The sequence below is a fragment of the Nycticebus coucang genome, chromosome 3 (assembly GCF_027406575.1).
Source record: "Nycticebus coucang isolate mNycCou1 chromosome 3, mNycCou1.pri, whole genome shotgun sequence".
Taxonomy (NCBI): domain Eukaryota; kingdom Metazoa; phylum Chordata; class Mammalia; order Primates; family Lorisidae; genus Nycticebus; species Nycticebus coucang.
The window spans coordinates 159,722,192-159,732,763 of NC_069782.1; the positions used below are offsets into that span (position 1 = coordinate 159,722,192).

At 48.9% G+C, this 10,572-nt stretch overlaps 1 pseudogene; it reads right to left on the reverse strand.

Annotated features, from left to right (window-relative positions):
* Positions 1-1,465: 1,465 nt before the first annotated feature.
* Positions 1,466-3,239, reverse strand: LOC128581478 (spindle and kinetochore-associated protein 2-like; annotated as a pseudogene).
* Positions 3,240-10,572: the final 7,333 nt, after the last annotated feature.

The following is a 10,572-nucleotide window of genomic DNA, read 5'->3' on the forward strand; positions in this document are numbered from 1 at the left end:
GTAGCTGGGACTACAGGCACTTGTCACAATGCCCAACTATTTTTCGGATGTAGTTGTCATTGTTTTTGACAGGCCCAGGCTGGGTTCAAACCTGCCAACTCTGGTGTATGTGGTTGGCACCCTAGCCCCTGAGCTATAGGCACCAAGCCCTGTTGTTTATTTTTTTTATTTTTATTTTTTTGGCCGGGGCCAGTATGAACCTGCCACCTCCAGCATATGGGGCCGGCACCCTACTCCTTCAGCCTCAGGTGCTGCCCTGTTGTTTATTTTTTAATTGGGTTGTCTTATGATTTAGTTCTAGGAGTACTTTGTTTATTCTAGATACAAGTCCTTTATGGAAGGCCAGGCACAGTGGCTTATGCCTGTAGTTCAAGCACTCTGGGAGGCGGACGCGGGTGCATCTCTGAGCTCAGGAGTTTGAGCAAGAGCGAGATCCTGTCTCTAAAAAATAGAAAAACTAGCTGGGTGTTGCGGTAGGTACCTGTAGTCCAGCTACTTGGGATGCTGAAGCAAAAGGATTGAACCCAGGAGTTTGAGGTTGCTGTGAGCTATGAAATCACAGCTCTCTACCTGGTATGACAAAGTAAGACTTTGTCTCAAAAAAAAAAAATAGCCAAGTGTTGTGGTGGGCACCTGTAGTCCCAGCTACTTGGGAGGCTGAGGCAAGAGAATCGCTTGAGCCCAAGAGCTTGAGGTTGCTGTGAGCTATGATGCCAACATCACTCTACTGAGGGTGATAAAGTGAGACTCTGTCTTGATAAAATTAAAAAAAAAAAAAACAAGTCCTTTCTGGAATGATCCTCCCCTCTGAGCTTTCCAAGTAGCTAAGACTACAGGTGGACCACCACATCTGGTTAATTAAAAAAAAAAATGGGGCAGCGCCTGTGGCTCAGTGAGTAGGGCGCCGGCCCCATATGCCGAGGGTGGCAGGTTCAAGCCCAGCCCCAGCCAAACTGCAACAACAAAAAAAAATAGCCGGGCATTGTGGTGCGCGCCTGTAGTCCCAGCTGCTCGGGAGGCTGAGGCAAGAGAATCGCGTAAGCCCAAGAGTTAGAGGTTGCTGTGAGCCGTGTGACGCCACAGCACTCTACCCAAGGGCAGTACAGTGAGATTCTGTCTCTACAAAAAAAAAAAATGGAGAGATGAGGTCTCATTGTGTTTCCCAGGCTGGTCTAGAGCTCCTGGCTTCCACCAGTCCTCCTACGTTGACCTCCAAAGTATCGGGATTATAGGGTGAACCACTGCACCTGACCCTATTATAAACACTATTGTTAAATGTTACATATTTGTTCATTGCTAGAATATAGAAATAGAATTGATTTTTTTTTCATCCTTTTCACTGATACCTAATTCTTGTTTACTTTTTTTTTTTTTCAGTTTCTGGCCGGGGCTGGATTTGAACCCGTCACCTCTGGCATATGGGGCCAGCGCCCTACTCCTTTGAGCCACAGGTGCCGCCTTGAAGTCCATTTCTTCACAAGTCTGGCATGTGAGATTTTAATTGCTCTGCTGCAGTTTTCTCTTCTTCAGTCAGTGGTGACAGCTCCAGGTCTGTTTGCTTTTGTAGTTCAGAGTCTTACTCACAGTAGCACAAATGTGGCTCTTAGTCTCTTTCTGCTCAACAGCAACTATTTTGAAGCATGCGTACAAAGTTTGATAGCAAGACTTTATCGCTGACATTTCCTGTAACAGTGTAACTGGACTTTTCTCTCCTGAATCAGGATGATTAGTCTTGATTTCATACTCCAGCCTGTACTGAATGTAATCCAGACCAGAGTCAGCTTTCTGGAACATCTGCTCCAGTTTATCGACCTCGGTCTCCATGTTGAGCAGTTGACATTCCTCAGACCGCAGCAGCAGCATTTAAGCCGCAAGCTGTGCTAGCTCTGAGGGTCTCTATTGGGCAGCTGTCACTCACATTATTGATTTTTGTGTACTGTCGCATCCTGCAGCCTGCTAAGCTCACTAAAACGTAGGTTTTGTAATCCCTCAGAGGGCTCCACAGGCACTTACCCAGAAATGTCTAAATGCGAATGTTTCTACTTGAGTCCTCATTTCTCCTCCACGTTTAGAGCCCTTGGCACCTCCCATGACCTTCTGGAACCTCCCTGCACTGGGAGGACTCTACAACCTTCAAATAGGCTTAGTGTCCAGGGGAAGTTTATAGCAGAGGTGAGGTCAGCCTGCCCAGGAGAGCCTCGGGTCAGAGTCAGGGAACCCGGGAAAGAAACAATTGGCTCACTCCTCTCTCTCCTACCTTGAAAAAACTTACTGTTTTTAAAAGCAGTGCTCATCAAGCCTTTTTGCTACTGTTTTCCCTGGAAGAATTTTGAAAAATCCTTCTTCCATACTTTTTTTTGTTTTTCTGGACAAAGTCTCACTCTGTCACCCTGGGTAGAGTGTCAAGACATCCTAGCTCAGAGCAACCTCAAACTCCTGGGCTCAAGCAATCCTACCTCAGCCTTGTGAGCAGCTGGGAGTACAGGCACTGCCACAATTCCTGGCTAATTGTAGTAGAGACAGGATCTCGCTCTTTCTGAGGCTGGTCTTAAACTCCTGAGCTCAGGCAGTCTACCTGCCTCAACCTCCCAGAGTGCTAGGATTATAGGGGTGAGCCACCATGTCCGGCTGTCTTTCTTCCATATTTTAAGTAGACATATAAATTTTTTTTATCATAAATGTAACTGGTTGCAAATGATGTTATTTCTCACATATTGTAATTATTAACATTTAATCAGACTTTTGGTAACACTTTTAAATGTATGCAATGGCTGCTAAGCACCAAAGTAATTTGATGTTGCCATCATTCAGTTAAAATATACATTAATAGTTGTCCTTTAACAGGAAATTTTACATCTTTTGTTTTTCTTCTTAACCCACATTTCAAATTTTACTTTATATAATTTATCATAATAGCTTTCATTTGAGGAAGTCTTATTGATCAGTGTGTTATTGCTGTCAAATGCCTGTGCATATACATTTAAATAAAATATTTCTGGGGACCCTAAGATCTTTTTCATAGACCTAGCATTCTGATAACTAACATTTCATAATTCTGCAAAATAACAAATATCTCAGATGTTGGTCAGTAATTATTAAGAAGGAGTTGAGGCCGGGCATGGCAGCTCACACCTGTAATCCCAGCACTCTGGGAGGCCGAGGCAGGTGGTTCACCTGAGCTCAGGAGTTCGAGACCAGCCTGAGCAAGAGTGAGGCCTTGTCTCTAAAAATAGCCAGGTGTGTTGGCAGGTACCTATAGTCCCAGCTACTCAGGAGGCTGAGGCAAGAGGATTGCTTGAACCCAGGAGTTTGAGGTTGCTGTGAGCAAGGACGCCGTGGCACTCTACCCAGGGCGACAGAGTCAGACTCTGTCTCAAAAAAAAAAAATGAGATGAGGCTCAGCATCACATCATTCTATTCATAGTTTTCCTTTTTATAGATATAAATCCTGAGAAACCTCATTTCCATAAACAGCTGAGAATGGAGGGAGCCCTGTGTATGGAGTTTAGTAGCTGTGACACTTAATTCCCTGGGCCCCTGTAATATGCCAAAAATCGCATAGGAATCTCAGCACAAAATGTCAGTGTTAAACCAGCTGACAGTGAAGTAACTGTTTCTACAAATTTGAAACCTGAGAAGGGAGAATTTCCCTGACTTGTGGAAGGATTTGTCACCAGTACCTACCATCGTTTGTTCAAAATGGTACTCTGCAAGACCACACTTGAGCACTTCTGGAGGTCTGGGGTCCAGGGCCACAGGTCCCAGGGTGCTGTGAGGTGAGAGGCCTGTTCTGTGGAAAGCAGGAGAAGAAGACTCTGTTCTCAGATCTTCTTGAGTCTATCTGAGCCGTGCTTCCACCCCTGAAAAGTCTTCTGTGTACCCAGGGGCACCCTGGGCTGAGACCACTGTGCTGGGGACATTGAATGGAGATGAGCCTTTGCCTCCCGGCACCGGGGGTCGGGGGAGGAGGGCACTGACCGCCCAGCGTGGCAGGAGCAAGGATGAAGCGGGCCAGGACACCAGGGCACTGTCCTCCCCTCAAGAGCAGGTTTGTACAAGAAATAGATATTTGGGGATACTGTGTTTTGAAAGGACTAAATAGGAAAATGTTTTAATTTGAATATCAAAAATAAGGATAGGTAGGTGGGAAAATGAGCCAAACTTGACATTTTGCATTAGGGTATCAGCTGATACTGTCTAAACCTGCAGAAAATAAAATCAGTGTCTGTTTTTCAAAGCTGTGTGGCCACTGCCTGATGCGCTAAAATGGAAATGGCTGGAAGTGGTGGCCTCTTCGTAGTGAGGTGAGACGTTTTCAGTTTTCACTTTATCACCTATATTTTTGGATTTTTTTGTCATGTGCATATATTATTTTTATCAAAAATATAAATTAAATCCCTAATGCTTGAGGTGTCCTCAGGTGCTAGGTGAGAGGCTCTCAATTTGAACAACAAATAAAATAGTATTGGATTATGACCCAATATCTACTTTTCATGAGTCCATCATATTACATATAATCAGGTGAGTAAATAAATGGGAAAGAAGACGAACTTCCAGTGCAGAAAAAGTCCAGATAATTTGCATAAGTGCTTCTCCCTCGAGGAGGGGACACAGCTCCTCAGTGGGGCCAGGCAGTGGACAGTGTGAGAGGGAGGGTCACTGACAGACACCACGGTGGGGGCCCATGGCCACCACCCTTAGGGAGGGTCATGCTGACACGCGGACCCTGGACGAGATGGGATTAAAGGGCCCTTTGTTCATAATTCCAGCCTGATCCTGAGGAAAACACCTGACAGAGCCACAGGGGTACCTGTAAGCCACCTGCCGGTGCCCTCACAATCCCTCAAACAGAAACTCTCAGCCAGGAGGAGCTGAGGACAGGTGAGACCCCCTGTCCGGTGGGGGCCAGGCATGGTGGCAGGCACCTGTTGTCCCAGCACTCTGGGAGGCCAGGGATTTGAGGCTAGACACCGCAGCACTCTAGCCCGGGTGACAGAGCAACACTTTGTCTCCCAAAACAAAAAGTCACATGGAAGCCTGGAAGGTTGGCATATTGGAACTTGAAAGAGACAATAAGGAAAAACCATGGAAATCTGGGAAAAAGGGGCTTTACCTAATAATGTATCAATATTGGTTAATTATAATGGGAGTGGAAGGTGGTTACTAACGGGGCACTGGATGCAGGGTGTAAGAGACCTGTAGTATTTTCATAATTATTTTTTGGTTTTTGTTTTTGAGACAGTCTCCCTATGTCGTCCTTGGTAGAGTGCTGTGATGTCACAGCTCACAGCAACCTTCAATTCTTGGGCTTAAGCAATTCTTGGCTTAGCTTCCCAAGTAGCTGGGACTATAGGTGCCTACTACAACACCCAGCTATTTTTTTGTTATAGTTGTCATTGTTTTCTGGCAGGCCCAGGCTGGGTTCGAACCCGCCAGCCCCAGTGTATGTGTCTGGTGCCCTAACCGCTGAACAGCAGGCACCGAGCCCATAATTTTTCTGTAAATCTAACACAGTTCTAAAACAATAAAATTTGAGGCAGGGTAGTGTGGCTCATGCCTGTAATCCTAGCACTCTTGAAGGCAGAGGTGGGTAGTTTGCCTGAGCTCAGGAGTTTGAGACCAGCCTGAATGAGACCCCATCTCTAAAAATAGCTGGGTGTGGTGGCAGGTGCCTGTAGTCCCAGCTATGTGGGAGGCTGAGGCAAGAGAATCATTTGAGCCCTGGAGTTTGAAGTTTTGTGAGCTATGACACCACAGTACTCTATTGAGGATGATAAGGTGAGACCCTGTCTCAAAAATAATAAATAAAATGTATTTATTTTTTAGAGACAGGGTCTCACTGTGAGGCCTAGGTTGGTCTCCAAACTCCCATCAAGTGATTGTCCAGCCTCAACTTGCTAGGTAGCTGGGATTACAGGTGTGTACCACTATTGTTAAAAATAATATACTAAATCCTATTTATGAAAATGCATAGCATTAAATGTATCTTAAGGAAAGGTAGAAAATAAACTGGGTACTTTAAAAAAAAAAAAAAGCTATCGTGGTGGCTCACGCCTGTAATCTCACCACTCTGAGAGGCTGAGGCAGGAGGATCCCTTGAACTCAGGAATTCAAGACCAGCCTGAGCAAGACTGAGGCCCTATCTCTACTAAAAATAGAAAAAATAGCCTGGCGTGATGGGTACCTGTAGTCTGAGCTGCTCGGGAGGCTGAGATAAGAGCATCACTTGAGCCCAGGAGTTTAAGGTTGCTATGAGCTAGGCTGATGCTACAGCTGTCTAGCCCGGGAACAAAGTCAGACTCTCTCAAAAAACAAACAAAAATCCCAAAAAAAGATCTTGCCAAAGAAAGGGGCTTAAAAGAAAACTACAGCGACCAAAACAAAATAAATATATTTACATTTGTTTAAAATTAACGAAAATTGGGCGACACCTGTGGCTCAAGGAGTAGGGCGCCAGTCCCATATGCCGGAGGTGGCGGGTTCAAACCCAGCCTCGGCCAAAAACCACAAAAAAAAAAAAAAAAAAATTAACGAAAATTAAGACAAAATGAATTACCTAGAAAACAAAGAATTGTCTTTGTTAAATTCACAATTTATTTAATTGATAACATTTTCAATAAGGAGTGGAAAGGAAAAGTTAAACCTTGGGCCCCCAAAACTCATGATGCCAAAAGCCAAAGTGAGAAGGAGCCAGGGGCTGAGTTGGGGGCACTGGCAGCCTCATCATGGGCATTGGGACTTACAGCCCCGACGTCACATGTGAGCCAAGTTCCCACACAACAGAGGCCCTTGGTGTCTGCAGATGGCCCTGGTTGCATACTGCTCAGGTGAGGTGTCCAGGCTTGCTTTGTCTCTGCCACACATTAGAAGAATAAGAGTCATCTTGGGGGCGGCACCTGTGGCTCAAAGGGGTAGGGCACCGGCCCTATATGCTGGAGGTGGCGGGTTCAAACCCAGCCCCAGCCAAAAACTGAAAAAAAAAAAAAAGAGTCATCTTGGGCTATACAGTAAATACACAAAGGAAAGCAGATGAACAAAGCAAGGTCTGTGCACACTTTCCATGATGTCCCACACCACAGTTTGTCAGTGTGTGGCCGGGTGCAGGGGGCACCCTGCAGGGAGACACCTTGTGATGGTGTGTCCAGGTGCAGTGAGCACCCTGCAGGGAGACACCTTGTCAGAGTGTAGCTGGGTGCAGTGGGCACCCTGCAGGGAGACGCCTTGTCAGAGTGTGGCTGGGGTGCAGTGGGCACCCTGCAGGGAGACGCCTTGTCAGAGTGTGGCTGGGGTGCAGTGGGCACCCTGCAGGGAGACGCCTTGTCAGAGTGTGGCTGGGGTGCAGTGGGCACCCTGCAGGGAGACACCTTGTGATGGTGTGTCCAGGTGCAGTGGGCACCCTGTAGGGAGATGCCTTGTCAGAGTGTGGCTGGGTGCAGTGAGCACCCTGCAGGGAGATGCCTTGTGAGAGTGTGGCCGGGGTGCAGTGGGCACCCTGCAGGGAGATGCCTTGTCAGAGTGTGGCCGGGTGCAGTGGGCACCCTGCAGGGAGACGCCTTGTTAGGGCGTGGCTGGGGTGCAGTAGGCACTCTGCAGGGAGACGCCTTGTGAGAGTGTGGCTGGGTGCGCTGGGCACCCTGCAGGGAGACGCCTTGTGAGAGTGTGGCTGGGTGCAGTGGGCACCCTGCAGGGAGACGCTTTGTCAGAGTGTGGCTGGGGTGCAGTGGGCACCCTGCAGGGAGACGCCTTGTCAAGTGTAGCTGGGGTGCAGTGGGCACCCTGCAGGGAGACGCCTTGTCAGAGTGTGGCCGAGGTGCAGTGGGCACCCTGCAGGGAGACGCCTTGTCAGGGTGTGGCTGGGGTGCAGTGGGCACCCTGCAGGGAGACGCCTTGTGAGAGTGTGGCCGGGGTGCAGTGGCACCCTGCGGGGAGACGCCTTGTGAGAGTGTGGCCAGGGTGCAGTGGGCACCCTGCAGGGAGATGCCTGGTTGACCCCCACCTCTCAGGAGGCACGGTCCTGTGAAACACGCACACCCAGGGACAGCCTTGCAGCTGCAGCCAGCAAATCCTTTGTGCTGAGTTCTGCTGAGTTTCACTTTCGCGAGGTTTGTTACACGCTGGTCTGTGCACTTGCAGACTGCGAGTGGGTGAGAGCAGTCACCACTCTGGGTGGCTGAACACACACATTTGCAAGCTGGAGGGGGAGTTCCACAGGCAGGGACTTGCAGGTAGCCTGAGTGACTCCGGTTTGGTGACTCAGCCAGGCCCAGTGCAGGAAGGAGCTCCAGCCTATCCAGTGGCCACCTATACATTTCATTTGACAGCGACGTGGGATCAAGCTGCCCAGCAAATGCTTGCCTGTCCTGGGGCCCCCATCTCTGTCTAAGCAGGACTCCACTTTTGTTGGCAAGTGGTGGTACGGTGGGTGGGGCTGGCATGGGGTAGGGAAGAGGGCCGAGGCCTCCCCACTGTCCAAGGAGGCCCTGGGGAATCTGCAGAGACCAGGGGCAGGGCCTGTGGGGCTTGGGCTCAGTTCTGCCAATGAGCTGCGTGGCCCTGGAGAGCCGCTCGCCACCTCTGTGTCCCAGTCCCCATCTTTAAATGAGGGTGACCACAGAAGAATGAAACTAGACCCTTATCTCTGACCAAATACGAAAACCAAATCAAAATGGATTAAAGATTTGAATCTAATACCTGAAACTGAAACTAAAAGAAAACATTGGCAAGTGCTCCAGGACACTGGTCTGTGTAACACCCCAGAGCACAGGTGGCCAAAGCATCACTGGACATACGGAATCACCTCAAGCTGCCAAGCTCCTGCGCGGCAGAGGAGACAGTCAATAAAGTAGAGAGCGCAGGGAGGACGGGCCTGCACTGCCCACCTGACCAGGGATTGGTAAGTGAAAGACGGGAGCCCCAACAGCTCACTAGGAAAAAAATCAAATAATCTGATTAAATGGGCAAAGATCTGAATAGACATCAAAAGAAGACACACAAATGGCCAACAGGTGTGTGAAATGATGGGCCGTGTGCTCAGGGCTGCAGACTGTTCAGCGCTGGGGGTGACACCCCTGGCTGAAGCTTCCAGCCTGTGCTGCTGCCTCCAGCCCTCAGTATAACCAGGGAGGGAGGCTTGGATGTCTCACCTTACACAGAGGAGGGGGCCGAGGCTCAAAAAGCCCCTGTGCCACACAAGCCCAGAAATTTTTTTTCTTTTTTTTTTTTTTTTTGAGACAGAGTCTCACTCTGTCGTCCTCGATAGAGTGCTATGGCATTACAGCTCAGAGTAACCTCCAACTCTTGCGCTTAAGCAATTCTCTTGCCTCAGCCTCCCAAGTAGCTGGGACTTCAGGCGCCGGCCACAGTGCCTGGCTATTTTTGTTGCAGTTGCCACTGCTGTTTTAGCAGGCCAGGGTTGGGTTCAAACCCGCCACCCTCAGTATACGGGGCCGGCGCCCTACGCACTGAGTCACAGATGCCACCCATAAGCCCAGGATTTGAAAATTGGACTTTGTAGCTCTAAGGTTGTACCTCAGCTCATGTCATCATCAGAAAAGACAGAATCAGTGGTTGGCCTGTGGGGCTGGGGACAGTGGTACGGCCCAGGTGACCCAGACAATGCCAGAGGGGGCTGCTCTGTCACACCAGGGGCTGCTGCCAGAGAGGACAGGGCACTGGAGCTCCAAGGCAGGATGCAGCCTTGGTCTCAGCAGCAGCCAGGCAGCCCTACAATTGCTCTGCCCCTCCCTGGAAGGCCCAGGGCCACGCCCTCCCTGGAGCTAGGGACTGTGTGTTTGGAGTGCCTTTGGGGAGCCCTGGAGAGGGCAGATGGATGGGCTTTGCAGGGAGGGCTCCAGCTTACTGTGGAGCAGCCATGTGCCACAAGGAGTCTGGAGGGACTAAAACGGTGCCCCTGCCCTCTGCCAAGTTTTGAGTATAGGGAAGGAGCCAGCCATTAACAGAAAAAGCCCAGATTCTACAAAATAAGCTGAAGAGGTTTACTCTGAGCCAAATGTGTGTGATAACCAGAGCACACGGCTTCAGGAGACAATATGCTCAAGGTGGTGGGTCACAGTTTGCTGTCATATGTCACAGAGACAGGAATTACAGGTAAAGCCAGAAACCCATAGAGGCGCACGCCAGTTTGGAATCTCAGAGCGGGGCTCTCAAGCCTACGGTTGGTTAAAGGTTCTTTGATTTATAATTGGTTAAATAAATGGAGCTTTGTCTAAAGGCTGGGAAAGTTTTAAGTTTTCGTTTTTTTTGTTTTTTGGTTCTTTTGAAACAAAGTCACTCTGTCACCCTGGGTAGAGTGCCATTGAAAGACTTGGGGCAGAACCCCCCACTCAGCCCGGAGCTCTGACCACCCCAATCAACCGCAAGAGACGTCGCTTGATGCAAAGACGCAAGAGGATTTTTATTCCAGTATACTGGGACTTGACTCACAACTCTTTTAGGAGCCGAGAAGTCAAGCCCCGCACAGCAGTTTTTTACAAGCTTATAAAGGCAAAAACTACAAAGTAGGCGGGAATAGCAGACATGCCAGGGGCTCTAATAAAGTAAGAGAGAATACAC